This window comes from Herpailurus yagouaroundi, unplaced genomic scaffold (assembly GCF_014898765.1).
Source record: "Herpailurus yagouaroundi ecotype Mexico unplaced genomic scaffold, PumYag 181, whole genome shotgun sequence".
Lineage (NCBI taxonomy): Eukaryota > Metazoa > Chordata > Mammalia > Carnivora > Felidae > Herpailurus > Herpailurus yagouaroundi.
This window is the reverse complement of record NW_024412412.1, coordinates 15,464,907-15,479,787: the sequence shown is the minus strand read 5'-3', so window position 1 is coordinate 15,479,787 and position 14,881 is coordinate 15,464,907. Positions and strand designations below refer to the sequence as shown.

The 14,881-nt window shown below is 42.7% G+C and overlaps 1 long non-coding RNA gene across 2 annotated transcripts; it reads right to left on the bottom strand.

The window, feature by feature from the left end:
* Nucleotides 1-2,316: 2,316 nt before the first annotated feature.
* LOC121039684 (uncharacterized) lies at nucleotides 2,317-14,485 on the bottom strand. 2 transcript variants are annotated; one of them, XR_005794932.1, is made up of 3 exons: nucleotides 13,831-14,485; nucleotides 3,230-3,402; nucleotides 2,317-2,774 (listed from the first exon to the last, which is right to left on the bottom strand). It is a non-coding gene; the product is annotated as an uncharacterized LOC121039684 (long non-coding RNA). The 2 variants fall into 2 exon arrangements; XR_005794933.1 differs by lacking the exon at nucleotides 13,831-14,485 and adding an exon at nucleotides 3,991-4,411.
* Between the last annotated feature and the right edge of the window lie 396 nt (nucleotides 14,486-14,881).

Genomic DNA, 14,881 nt, shown 5'->3' with positions numbered 1-14,881 from the left:
CCCTCTCCTCCCAGCTTTCCATTCCCCATGGCAGCAGTGCTCAGTCTCTCTCTGTAGAACTTCTCCTTCAGCCCTTCTAGGTATACTCCTACACCCCATTACCTAAGGCTGCCCTGGAAGAGAGTTTAGCAAACACGAAATCTGCCTCCTGCTCAAATGACAAACATCCCTCAGGCATCCCCTTAATCCAATTTGCCACCTGTCCATCTACTTATAGTCTTGTGGCCCTGAGTAAACTGATAAGCTGAGGTACTCGGGGCAGAAAGAAGTCATCTTTGCAGGCTGCACCTTACACACTCATGCATGCGCACATGCATGTATACACACACGTGCACACACATATGCACAGTTCTAAGAAATGAAACCGACTAAGTTCTATAGCCACTATTGACCTAGTCCATGAGATGCCACTGTTCAGTTCTCAGGGATATGCCTGGTAGCTCTTCCATTTGATACATTTCCTGTTCCTATAACCACAGTCTTCATCTTCTCTAGAGTGAGGAAGACATTTTTAAGACATTAGGGCGACTTCACTGGGACACCAGCATCTGGGAACCCAGTCATTATGAAAGATACAATGCTGAAACACAGATGAAAATCATGCTCTCTCTTAAGCCCAAATCAAAGGTGGGGGTCTTTTTTTTTTTTTTTAATGTTTTTACTTATTTTTGAAGGAGAGAGAGAGAGAGAGAGCGCGCGCATGAGCGGGGGAGGGGCAGAGAGAGAGGGAGACACAGAATCTGAAGCAGGCTCCATCTAGGCTCTGAGCTGTCAGCACAGAGCCCGATGCGGGGCTCGAACTCACGAACTGTGAGATCACGACCTGAGCAGAAGTCGGACGCTTAACCGACTGAGCCACCCAGGCGCCCCAAAGGTGGGATGGAATGGACCCTGACGTGCTTGCCAAATGGGCTCAGTGTGAATGGGCTTATATCACCTGCATTCACTGCCTATTCCTCTGGCCAGCCTCCGGGCCCTGGCTGTCATTCTAGTGTCAGAAGCCAGAGAGGAGAGGCCCCACGTTGGCATTGGCCTGGGGATCTGAGAAATCAACACGATGACTGTTCCCGGGGCTTCCTAGAAACTGTCTGTAGTTTAGCCAGACCTGCTGTGGGCAGGGTCTTATGCCAGCTACACACACCAAGGAAGCCACAGCTTGGTTGATGAGAAATTCTGGGAAGGAATCAGGCCCTCTGTGCTCTTCCCTCTTGCCAATCATGGCCACTGTTGGTTCCCAGAAGATTCTTTCACTATGTTAAACCTGTTCCTTACCTGTGTGGAGGCAAGCCATGCTTTGTGACACTATGATAAGACCAAAGGGCAGCAAACATGTGTGGCCTGTTGGAAGGAATCTGTCCACTTGATTGCTCCTTATGTGTCTTACTACTTATTGGGAGTTACAGGTTGTCCACAGAAGGCAGTCTGTCCTCAAGGTGCTTGACAGAGGATGTACAATTTCCCTCCTTTAAGGATAATTTATTTCTCCCCTTGGGCTGTTTGTTCAAACCCACATAGGAACAGAAACACAACTTCATTTTCCCAAAGAAATGACCTGATAACCCAGCGAGGTAAATGTAAAGGACAAATTCTGTCGGGCCGAGCCTATGAAGGCAGCATTCTGGTGGCAGTGATTTGGGTGATAGAAATGGTCAGGGGTTGATGGAGGCCTTCCTCCTTGCCGGTGAGTCTGGATTTGACCTGTCATGTGCCTTACTGCTAATATTATGTTCTGTTTTTGTTTATTTGGATGGACAAAGGGGCAGATGGGGCAGAGAGCAGAAGTGTGTTTAATTGTTATCAAAATCACCTGATTCAAACTTTAGCCACAGAAAGAAGCAATATCCTTTGGGCAGCTTCTCTGAGGATAAGGCAAAGTGTAGTGATGGAAGAGATGGGCCTGGTTTGGAGGGCTAGCAGGTGCCTCCCCACAGTAGATGAAGTCCTGAGGGCCACAAGGAAGCCTGTCTTTAGGTAGAATCTTAACACTTACTGTCTTACATTGTAATTCTCTTTTCTCAAGTAAATTTTTAGAGTGAAATAGATATAACATAAAATATGCCATGTTACTCCCTTTAAGTGCAGAATTTAGTGGCTTTTTAAAAAAAAAATTTTTTTTAATGTTTATTCATTTTTGAGAGACAGAGAGAGACGGAGTATGAGCAGGGAAGGGGCAGAGAGAGAGGGAGACACAGAATCTGAAGCAGGCTCCAGGCTCCGAGCTGCTAGCACAGAGCCCGAAGCGGGGCTCGAACTCACAAACCGTGAGATCATGACCTGAGCCGAAGTCGGACGCTCAACCGACTGAGCCACCCAGGCGCTCCCCAGAATTTAGTGGCTTGAGGTACATTCACAATATTGTGCCATCATCACCACTATCCATTTCCAGAACTATTTCACCATCCCAAGCAGAAATTCCGTACCTGCTAAACAATAACTCCCCACTCCCCCTTCCCTCACCCCCGGGGGCCTCTATTCTACTGTCTCGGCGAATTTGCCGATTTCAGGTACCTCATATAAATAGAATCGTATGGTATTTGTCCTCTTGGGTCTGGCTTCTTTCGCTTAGCATAATGTCTTCAAGGTTCCTCATGGTCTAGAATGTATCAGCACTTCATTCTTATTAAGGATCAGTAGTATTCCACTGAAGGTACAGACCACATTTTGTTTCTCCATTCCTGTTGATGGACACCAGGGCTGTTTCCGCCTTTTGTCTGTTGTGAATAATGCCGCTGTGAACATTGGTGGGCAAGTCATTGTAATTCCTTTTTGCCACTCTAGTGGAAATGGAAAAGGTCAGGGGGCAGGGGGAAAGGAGGCTTGTCCTAGCCCTCTACCCCCACCCAGCACCTCCTCCGAGACTCCAGCTGGAGGGGACCGTAGCTCAGGGTCCCACACTGCAACACGGGCATAGGGAACATCCAGCAAGAGAGAAAGTGTGGCCGGCTTTCCAACTACTTGTTGGAAAGAGAGAATGCTGCCCCTCCCCAGCCCCCAGAAGAGATGGTGGGGGAGGGGTTCCCATCTCACATCTGTTTGGTAATTGCATTTATAGTGTATAGTCTGGAAAGATACAAACCAAAATGTTTCCCGTGCTTATTTTGGAGGACGGAGTTATTGGTGATACTTTCATATCAGCTAAAAATAGGACTATTTCTGTTTTTTAAAAAGTGAATGCCAGGTTGAGATTATTCAGACAAAAAATAACAAAATATTCCACTTCCGTGCTTACATTCAAAGTGCAGCCATTGTCAACAATCTGGTTCAACTGTCCCTTCTGTTAGCTCTGTCCGGCAGGAACATTTTCTGCATCGAACCATCACAAGCTGTATTCAGGTTTTTCGATGTCAATGTTAAAGACGGTGACTCCATAGCATTAATCTAATAGCCATTGTGCACGTCATGCTGTGTTAGGAAAACACAAATAAAATAGATACATATTTATACTCCGGACTTAATATAATCCCATGCAATATGCAAAAAATATAAGATCCAGATCAGTTTCCACATCAACTTTAGTAGAGATGTTTCTATCACATGCTATCTGATGTGTGGAAGATGGAAAGTCTATGTGCCCCATGGGCATAATGTCCTTGGGGTACAGTTTTAGGGAGACCCAAGAGGCCCTGCTGCCCTTCCTAGTCTCTATGGAAACCATGTTCCCACAATGGACAGGAGCACATTGCCATCTCACACGCCTCCAGGGCAGGAAGTTGGAGGAGCAAAGCAGCTGGGGTGTCGGATCCTATCATGCATTTTCCAAACGCAAACACTTTTAAGCGTGAGAAGGGATGCTGTTACCAATTGCACAGGGATAACTGGCATCAACTGGGACCGTTCAGGTAAATGAGGATGTACACTCTTCCTAAACACAAGGTATGTGGAATGAGGGAGTCTCCTGCTCCAGCAAAACAGCATAGCCCTACCTGGAGACGGTAAGAAACAACATTCTTGAAAATCAGGTTCCAACCAAACACAGAGCCACTGACTCACAGTATTTGAAGGCAGATCCATCCCTCGAAGCTCCCCAAAGGGATCAGAGCAGGGCATCCAGCCACATGCTTTCTTTTAGGTTACGCTGCAGAAGCTTGGCGACCGACACATTCGAAACATGACTCTCCCTTCTGCTCTACCCGAACAGGGAACAGCTGAAATGTTCAGTAATAGGAAATGATTGGGGAAATCATGGTCCATTCATATCAGCTTTCACTGATAATATCCGTAAAGATTTTTCAGTGGGATAGACAAAAGTCTCACGATATAATGTTGAATCCGAAAAGCAGACTATAAACAGGATATATAGTATAAACCCAGTTATGTGAGGTATAAATCACACACATATACATATACATGAAGGATAGAGATGTAGGGGTGTCTGGGTGGCTCAGTCAGTTAAGCATCTGGGTCTTGGTTTCAGCTCACGTCATGATCTCATGGTTCATGAGTTCGGGCCCCACATCGGGCTCCAGACTGGCAATGCTGAGCCTGCTTGGGAGTCTTTCTCTCTCTCTCTCTCTGCCCAGCTCCTGCTCATGCGCGCTCTCTCTCTCTTCCTCTCTCTGTCAAAATAAATAAATAAACTTAAAAAAGAAAGGATAGAGATGTATAAAAATGTAGTTTGAGGGGTGCCTGGGTGGCTCAGTTGGTTAAGTGGCTGACTCTTGATTTCGGCTCAGTTTATGTTCTCAAGGTTCATGAGTTCGAGTCCCGCATCAGTCTCAGCATGCTGACAGCGTGCCCCTGCTTGGGATTCTCTCTCTCTCTGCCTCTCCCCTGCTCACGCTCACTTTTTCTCTCTGCCTCTCAAAATAAACTTGAAAAAAAAAGTAGTTTGACTCTGGGCAATGGGGGTAAGGAATGATTTTTTTTCTTCTTCTAAATTTTTCATTAACTTTTAAGTTTACAATAAGCATATGTTTCGGAATCAGAAAAAGCACCCATATGTGTGTGTGAAAGCTGAATACACATCTGTGTGTGTGCATATATAATATATACGTGTACATAGTACATACATATTCTGTTTTCTCATGTGGCCTGTCCAGCACTAACCCATCTGACCAGAGGAATTATCCAGTGTCACATTCTTACACTTGGCCTTGAGTGGTAGCTTATGTCAGGATCATGGCGGGGGGGGGGGGGGCCTTGGGTTTGGAAGAACCAAAAAGAATCCTCAGAAAATACCTGCTCCCTAAACTCTCTGCCCAACCTACTGCCAGGAAGCAGGGAGGATGGAATCTAGTTATGACATTGGTAAGAATGTCTGTACATAAACTCGCAGTGAAAAAATTTTCTATTATTACATGATCTTTAAAAATGAGCTCTTCTTAAAAAAAAAAAAAAAAGCTTTCCTCAATTATCGCTCTCTCTCTCCCTATCCCACACACAAAAAGACTTTCATTGTTGTTTGTTTGGGTTAAAAGCTGTTCTGTTGGTAAGACTGGATCCCATTGCTTGGCCACAAAGGAGAGCCCTTTCAAGACCTCTGTCCCCTCTGGTTCCATGGGCTGCATACACGGGGAGGAGCCTATCAGTACACAGTCTAGCAAGAGAACCTAACATTCTGTGTTGACCTACTGGTTCTTTTGGATTAAAAAACATCACACAGCAAAGAGGCTGGTGAAGTTGCTGTATTCTTCTCTTTGAATTCAATGGCAGCGCATTTTCTCCTTTTTAAAAAAATGTTAATTCCAGTATAGTTAACTTACAGTGTTATATTAGGTTCAGGTGTACAATATGGTGATTACTCTGTACTCATCACAATAAGTGTACTCTTAATCCCCCTTCACCTATTTCACCCATTCTCCCCCCCACCAACTCTCTGGTAACCACCAATTTGTTCTCTAAGAGTCTGGTGTTTTTGTTTGTCTCTTTGTATTTTGTTTGTTTTGTTTCTTAAATTCCACACATGAGTGAAATCATATGGTTTTTGTCTTTCTCTGACTTATTTCACTTAGCGTTAAACCCTCTAGCTCCATCCACATTGTGAATGGCAAGACTTCATTCTTTTTTATGGCTGAGTAATATTTCATTTTGTGTGTGTGTGTGTGTGTGTATCTTTTCAAGTTAGTGTTTTTGTATTCTTTGTGTAAATACCAGTAGTGGAATTACTGGGTTATATGGTGATTCTATTTTTAATTTTTTGAGGAACTTCCATCCTGTTTTCCACAGTGGCTGCACTAGTGTGCATTCCTACCAACAATGCAAGAGGGTTCCTTTTTCTCTACATCTTTGCCAACCCTAGTTGTTTCTTGTGTTTTTTATTTTAGCCATCCTGACAGGTGTAAGGTGGTATCTCATTGTGGTTTTGATTTGCATCTCCCTGATGATGAGTGATGTGGAACATCTTTTCATGTACCTAGTGGCCATCTGGAGGTCTTCTTGGGGGAAATGTCTGTTCATGTCTTCTGCCTCTTTTTTAATTGGATTGTCTGCAGGTTTTTTGGTGTTAAGTTATATAAGTTACTTACGTGTTTTGGATACTAACCCCTTAGCAAATACCTCATTTGCAAATATCTTCTCCCATTCAGTAAGTTGCCTTTTTGTTTTGTTGATGGTTTCCTTTGCTGTGCAGAAGCTTTTAATTTTGATGTAGTCCCAGTAGTTTATTTTTGCTTTTGTTTTTCTTGCCTGAGGAGACCTATCTAGAATAAAGTTGCTACAGCCAGTGTCAAAGAAGTTACTCCCTGTGCTCTATTCTAGGATTTTTATGGTTTCAGGTCTCACAGATCTTTAATCCATTTTGAGTTTACTTTTGTGTGTGGTGTAAGGAAGCGGTCCAGTTTCATTCTTTTGCCTGTAGATGTCCAATTTCCCCAACACCATTTGTTGAAGAGACTGTCTTTTTCTTATTGCATATTCTTGCCTCCCTTGTCATAGATTAATTGACCATATAATCATGGGTTTATTTTCTAGTCTGTTCTACTGACCTATGTGTCTTTTTTTTTTTTTTTTTTTTTTAACTAGGCTCCATACCCAACATGGGGCTTGAACTCACAAGCCTGAGATGAGGAGTTGCAGGCTCTACTGACTGAGCCAGCCAGGCATCCCTATGTGTCTACTTTTGATTACTGTTTTGATTACAACAGCTTTGCAGTATATCCTGAAATCTGGGAATGTGATACCTCCAGTTTTGTTCTTCTTTTTCAAGGTTACTTTGGCTATTCAGGGTCTTTGGGAGTTCCATACAAATTTTAATATTATTTGTTATAATTCTCTAAAAAATGCTATTGGTATTTTGATAGAGATTGCATTAAATCTGTAGGTTGCTTTGGGTAGTATGGACATTTTAACAATATTTGTTATTCCAATCCATGAGCATGGGATATCTTTCCATTTCTTTGTGTCATCTTCAATGTCTTTGATCAACATTTTATATATAGCTTTCAGAGTATAAGTCTTTCACCTTTTTGGTTAAGTTTATTCTTAGGTATTTTATTCTTGTTGGTACAATTGTAAATGGGATTGTTTTCTTAATTTCACTTTCTGCCCCTTCATTATTGTACAGGAATGCAACAGATTTCTGTTTATGGATTTTGTATCCTGCGACCTTACTGAATTCACTTATCAATTCTAGTAAGTTTTTGGTGGAGTCTTTAGGGTATTCTATATAGAGTATCAAGTCATCTAAAAATAGTGAAAGTTTTACTTCTTCCTTGCCAATTTTGATGCCTTTTATTTCTTATTCTAGTGTAATGGCAGTGTATTTTATTTCCATGTATTTATTTATGCATTTGTACTTCATCAGAAAAGGCTTTGAAGGGACATAACAGCAGTTATATTTTTGGGTTTGGCTTCACTTAATAAATTTATATATTTACCTTTCCAAAATGTATACATTAGTAAGATTTTATTTATTTTATTTTATTTAAATTTTTAAAGTGTTTATTTTTTTAGAGAGGGAGGGGGAGGGGCAGAGAGAAAGGGAGACTGAAGCAGGCTCCATGCTCTGAGCCATCAGCACAGTGCCTGACAAACTGTGCGATCATGACCTGAGCTGAAACCAGATGCTTAACCAACTGAGCCACCCAGGCATCCCAGTAAGATTTTTAAAAAAGAAGAAGAAAGAAAGAAGGGTGGCTTAGCCAGGTGAGCATCCAACTCTTGATTTTGGTTCAGGTCATGATCCCAGGGTTGTACCATCAAGCCCCATGTTGGGCTCCACATTGAGCATGGGGCCTGCTTAAGGTTCTCTCTCTCTCTCCCTTTGTCCCTCTCCCCTACTTGCACTCTCTCTCTAAAAAAAAAGAAAGAAAAGAAAAGAATAGAAAAGAAAAGAAAAGAAGAGGGAGGAGGAAGGGAAGGGAAGGAAAAAGGCAAGGCATCAGAGTAAAGGGAAAATAAAAGTAGAGAATGAGAAGACCCAAGAGGAAGTTCATGCCCAGAACGCCTGTGGTGAGGTCCTACGAGTTATGAAGGTTGGATGGGACACTCAGCCCTGAGTCCCCAAATGCTTGAAGAGAATGCTAAGCAGAAGACTCACCTTATAATGTGATTCAGTGAGAGGACCATAAAGCAATCTTGCTTTAAGATTCTAACTATTTTAAATCTCTATCAACAGATAGCTCATACCATGTTCTTGCATCACCTGCTGAAGGAAAGCTGCCCAAATACCAGAAATTTATATTACACGAGTGGGGGTTTTGTGTGTTACAGCAGTCAACCGGCCCTAACACACCCTAGAGAACTTATTCCATAAATTGGTTTAATTACCTTTCTCTGTGTTTTGGTGCCCTGTCTTCAATTAGACTGCAAGTTTCTTTGGGACACTTTTTAAAAATTTTTTAATTGAATCCTCTATCCGCCGAGAGCCTAGCATAGAGCCATGCACCTAGTGAGCCTTCAGTGAATGCTGAATGATTGATTTGACAATGATCAATTTGAACTAATGGGGTGAAATGGAGTATTTGTGGTTTGTTTTCAATTGCACCCCGTATAGGATTATGTGCTCTCAGTCACTTCTAAGAAAGGTTCTTGCCCTCAAGGAACTTGAGACCCCATATATTCCTAGAGAGTGGAGATCTAAGGGAAAGAAATAAAATTGATATGTCTAAAAATCCATTTAAGATTTCTTTGAGAGATACTTATCTCTTTAATCCTGGAGGTTATTGAATGTAATAGAGGCTTGAGCGGATCTGAAACAGGGCTGCGAGCTGGGAGGAGGCCTGGGGCTGTTGGCTGAGCTCTGCAGCAAAGCGTGTGCCTTCAATTTCCTTGCCTGTAAAATGAGGTCAGTAGTTCCCAAGTGAAATTCTTTGGGTTAAGGTACACTGACTACCATTTGATTACATGTCTGTATGTCCCCCACGTGGTTTTGATGCACATCCAGATTTGGGAACTACTGCACTAGGAAGGTAGGTGATCTTAACGCGTGGGTTTGTCTTCTATAACATGGAAACATAGTTTTCCTTTCTTGACCTAAGGTTGTAGAATTTAGAACTGGAAAGAGACATAGGATTGAATAATCCATCTCTTCGTGGGGGGTGGTGGGAAGCAAAAAGCACAATAATCACAAACACCTTTGGCTAGTCCAAAGATGAAATGGAAAAATAAGCAGGTTTTAAGACGATAGGGTTATTCTTTCACAGGATATGAGAGAATTCATCAAGTGTTATTAAACAGGGAAGTCAAAGTTTCCATTGCAGCAACTTAATAAATATTTGTTGACTAACTGATTAGTGTGCTAATTCAAGCAAAGAAGGAATTTTGGTTACTGTTTGTTATTGTTTTAAAGCAAGGGTAATTCAGGATAAAAATTCATTGTGGATAAAAATTCATTCAGGATAAAAATATGCATTGTGTTCTCCTAAGCAACCTAAACTATCTATTCTGTTATTCAAACAAACACCCAAAAGGACTCAATGTATCCTTTGGCAACCAAAGATAGAACTCCCACTTAAGCTTCTTTCAAGTAGATATTGGTGGTTACTTTTGGTTATTGAGAAATATTGTATGATCCGTGCCCTGTGTTTGGCAAAGTAGAGTTTGGAAATTCTGCCCCTGTCCCCACCAACATTCCAGGAATTTTGGGCAGAACTTAACCTTTGAGGGTGGCTTCCTTCCCTGCCCCTGGGTGCTTATCATGCTGCTGAGGGATACAAAGGCTTTGAAAATAGGAAGGATCCCAGCTTCCTTCAAAAGTGCAGCCATCAGAAGAACAACTATTGATTCTGAAACTGAGCAATTTCCAGTGGTACAAAAAGAATTGACATATTATAGTAATTAGGCTATGTCTTCTATTCAACACATTCCAAATTATTTTCTATTCAGACATGTTCAAAATGTATTTTTATTCAGTGTATTCAAAATGTTCATTCTTCAAAAAGTATTCCCCAATTAGGGGAATGGCCTCCCTCTACATCAAGTCGTTCCCACCTTTATTCTCAGGGCTTAGAGGCCCCTTAAATGTTATTTGCCCTTATTCAAACCATGCACTCCCACTTCATGTATACTTGAATTATGTAAATTTTGAATAATGCTATGTAAAATAGTAATAAAATACCACTGAACAGGCAACATTCAAAATAGTGCAAAGTTCCTCCAAATTTGTATGATTCGTCTGGAATGGCATAACAGAGCCAGCGCACCAACTCAGTGAAATTTAAACCACATTTAGTCCCTTGTCTGGTGGCCGCTTACATTAGAGGTAAACAGAAACCCGCATGGGCCTTGGTCATTATCGTGGGAAACCATGGTGTGAATCTCAGGCAGAGGCTTTTGTGAGTGATTTTGTTGACCCAGTGCTGTTATTTTAACATGCATTGCTCCCATAGTTTGATATCTTTTCTAGCTTATGATAGTACCATCTAAACTTCTATAAAGTAGCAATCCTGAAAACGTGCTGTGACTTACTATGAAATGAAGTCAGATGGGATAGAGGCAGAAGGCCTGGCAGTGGCCGTGACCCTTGGTGCTGTTAATTTTAGGGAAAGACCACAAAATAAAAGGGATATTGCTAGGGCTTTTTAAAAGAGCATCATTACAGCAAAATTATGCTACTATTACAGATGGTACACTCTGAGAACCTATCTCCTGGCCCATTTTGTGATTATAAAAAAATTATCCTTGGATTACGTGCGTTTTGAATGATGTAGTTCTTCAGGAATGCAGTTGACTTGTGAACATAGTGAATATCCCTCCTCGATTGCAATCTCTCAAAGAGGAAGCAGAAACCATCTGTTATTTCCATATTCCACACTCCGCCTCCCTAATGATAATAATGGTGACATTGTTATAGAAATCCAGTGTTTACACAACAATGGTCTCAATTCCCCCTCATGATGACCCTGTGAGGTGAGTGTTCTTATTCTTTGCCCATCTTACCGACCTGGACCCAGAGATGTACAAACATTCATTGATTTGCCCATGTGGCTCGGCATGGAGCAGCCTGTAAGAAAACTTCCAGAGTGATCACTGTGGGCATCCAAATAAAGTTGCAAATTGTGCCTCTTCACAAACTAGCCCCCATGCATTCAGGAAAAGGAAAGACCAGAGAAAGGGGTGGAACACTCCTGATTGGCAGGTGGTAGATTTAATAAGCAAGGGAACTTATTTACGTGGCCTATCTTGGGTGGCCACAGGAAGAGTAGATCTCCATACCCGGCTACCAGATCTTAAAAGTTTCTAGAGAGGCCTTAACTGGGTTCAGTCAACACTGCTATCCAGATGGTTTCAAGACCACATCAAGGCTATGTTCTTGGGGAAGTTTCTGGCATGAGGAAGGCAAGCAGAACATGCCAGGGGAGGGGTGACAGGCCTCTGATTACCTAGGTTCAGCTCATCCATCAACCAGCGGTCCCGTTCTCTCAGTGACCTCTTCCAACACTCTCCCTACGTCCCTCCTGCATTATCTGTGACTGTGGCCCTGTATCTGTTTCCTTAGAGAATCACTTAGTGAGGACAACAGTTTCATTTGAGGCTGGCTGGTGATCAAGAAGTTTCCCTTGTGTGTATCGATGTTCCATGCATGGAAACGTATCTCTGGAGATGGAAAGGGGAAAAGAGTCACAAGCCATATCAGAGCAGAACTGTCATGGCTACGGGTCCCAGTGAAAACTGCAGAAAAAGTCAGGGGATAGCACTCTGTTTCCAGTCATAACCAATCATGAGATCTTGGACAGGCCCTTTAATCTCCCTGGGCCCTAATTTCCTCATTTGCAAAATAACACTTACCTAAACTAACTTACAAGATTGTTGTGAACGATGGAAATGTTTTCTTTCTAGCACACGTCATCTAAGGCAGGACAGACCTAAGGACTTAATGTGAACAAGCAGGCAGGAAGCCCTCCCCACTCTGCCAAAACCTCCATCTGCCCAGCCCTCCACAAGCTCCCTGGTGGCATGGGCAGGATTATGTTGTTGCTGTTGTTTATTTTGAAAAATAAACTCAGCTTTTCGGATTCAGAGAACAAATAACAAATATGATAGCTGGTTAAAGAAACTGATATACATATTTATAAACAAACATACTTTGTTAGTTTTTACAGATAAGAAATTATGTCTCCTTCTGGTCTATAAAATCTATAAAATTATCCAGGTATAAGGAGTGAAATCAATTCAAAAGACTTTATTTTGGGAATGTCCAGAATAGGTCATTTAGATGCACTCATGAGGAATCGCCTCTCCTTGCTCTGAAATGTGTCCAGGGTAGAGTTTTGTTCAACCACAGTTGGGTAGAGGACTTGTCCTTGTCATCCAGAACACAGTATGTGGCTGTGCAAGTAACAGAGGGACATGTCAGTCAAGCCTGAAAAGGCTCGAAGCTCCTAGAAGCACACAACCCTGGGGAGAGAGCTGAACAAAAGGCAAGAGTACCTCTTATTTTCTCCCCAGGCCACTGTCAGTCAGTTCCTTGTCCTTCAGTGCCAGCCCCCTCTTCCATAGTATCTCTAGTGTGCATGGAACTTGATGTGAGTTAATATATCTTGGGCAATGGTTATACACAGTGGGATTTGCTCCAGGGAAGGAGAAAAATAAGTTTTATCTTGTGATCAATTGATTTTGGCTGCCTGGAGCACCTTGTTGAAAATGAGTCTGAGGCAAGACTGGGTCAGGGGCAGAGAGTAATGAGAACCTACTCCACATAGCTGTTATCGCTTCTCTTGGGCCTCAGACTCCCTGGAGATTGTCTTGGCTGGCAGCCTATGGCAACCAAGCTTCTTTGCTTTGTTATAGACACACCAGAATTGCAAGCTTATATAGAACACTCTCAGAGATAGACAGAGATAGGGCCACACAGAGAGACAGAGACAGATTTGTTATAGGAATTGGCTTGTGTGGTTATGGAGGCCAAAAAATTGGCCTGAGAACTGGGGGCCATTTGAGTAAATCTCAGTCTGAGTCCAAAGGCCCAAGAACCAAGAACACCAATGTTTGAGGGCAGGAGAAGATGGATGTTCCCAGCTCAACAAGAGAGCGTACACACGTGAGAAAGAGAGAGAGAGAGGGAGAGAGGGAGAGGGAGAGAGAGGAATAGAGCCTATCTGCCGTTCTTCCACCTTTTTGTTCTATTAGAGCTCCCAGCAGATTGGATGATGCCCATTACTGAGGGCAATCTTCTTTACCGAATCTGCCTACTCAAGTGCTAATGTCATCTGGAGTCACACTTGTAGACACACCCAGAAACCTGCCATCTGAGCATCGCTAAGCCTAGTCAAGTTGACATATAAAGTTAACCATCACTGGTGTGTCAGTTTGTATATTGAGAACAGTGGTGTTCCATCTTATTCATTGTATAAACCAACTGTATAAATGTGGAGCTCACACAGTGCTCAAATTCCAGATGATCTACCAAAGTTCCACACCCTCCCCCATACATTTAGCACCTTTAGTACTTACCATTCTGAGGTTAAGAGAGGAGGCTCAGGGAGGTCACTTGACTTGCCTGGGGCCACTCAGCTAATTAGTAGAAAAGCCAAGACTGGAAATAATTTCTCTGTACGCCTCTGTCTTGGATGTGGCTTGCATGACCTGGCTACTGGTCAGATAGGACAAACCATGAGGATCAGAACCTGGGACTAAGCATACCTACCTAAATGGGACAGACACCTGAACAGAACACATTGAGAGACCTTTGCTAAAAGCAGGTACAGTCTGGGAAACAATGAGGTCTGTGAAGGTTGTGGCTACAGAAAGAGGTGGTGTAACCAACAGCTGTTGGAACCCAAGGACAAGCTGTGAGGAAATGATGTTGAGAGATCCTGCAGGCAAGTGGTGCCCTGGTGGCAGGGAGCAGGTCCCAGGAACTGGACCATTTTCAGGAACAGGTGTCTATCTCTGGGACAGCCTCTGGCACTAGAAACTCAGAAACTCAGCCCCACAGGGACTGATATGGTTGGCAAGAGATAAACATGGATATTCAAGTTTAAGTAATAGTGGAGGAACTCAATAATCAGGTGAAAGATGAGGTTCATTTTAGAGGGTAAAGCAAGAGCATTCAAGGCAGGGGCCAGAAAAGGATGTCAGTGTTGGGCTAAACCCACTGAGATGTGGACAGGATGTCAGACTGAGTTGAGCCTGCAGATCTGGGGTGTTTATAGGGGATGGTGCAGGGACAAAGGTGAGGGCTGCTGACCAGGCAGAATGTTGCCTTGACTTCCAGCCCAGTGCCCTTTCCTATTAAATACGTACCTGTTAGCAGTTCTGCAGAGCTGGAGACTTTTCACCCTTGTACCTAAAAAAAAAAAAAACACAACAAATGAAAGAAAGGGTAAAGAGACGAGGTTCTGATTTGCTCCTGCTTGTTTGAAGAAAGCAGTTGTATTTACTCGGATTTGGTGGCTGCATATTGGCCAACTCAAGCAAAGGAAAGTCATAGCCCTCACAAAGGTTCTTCCATGGCCAAACTTCAAGTGCTGCACAAATCATAGGAAAGTGGGCACTTAAAAAA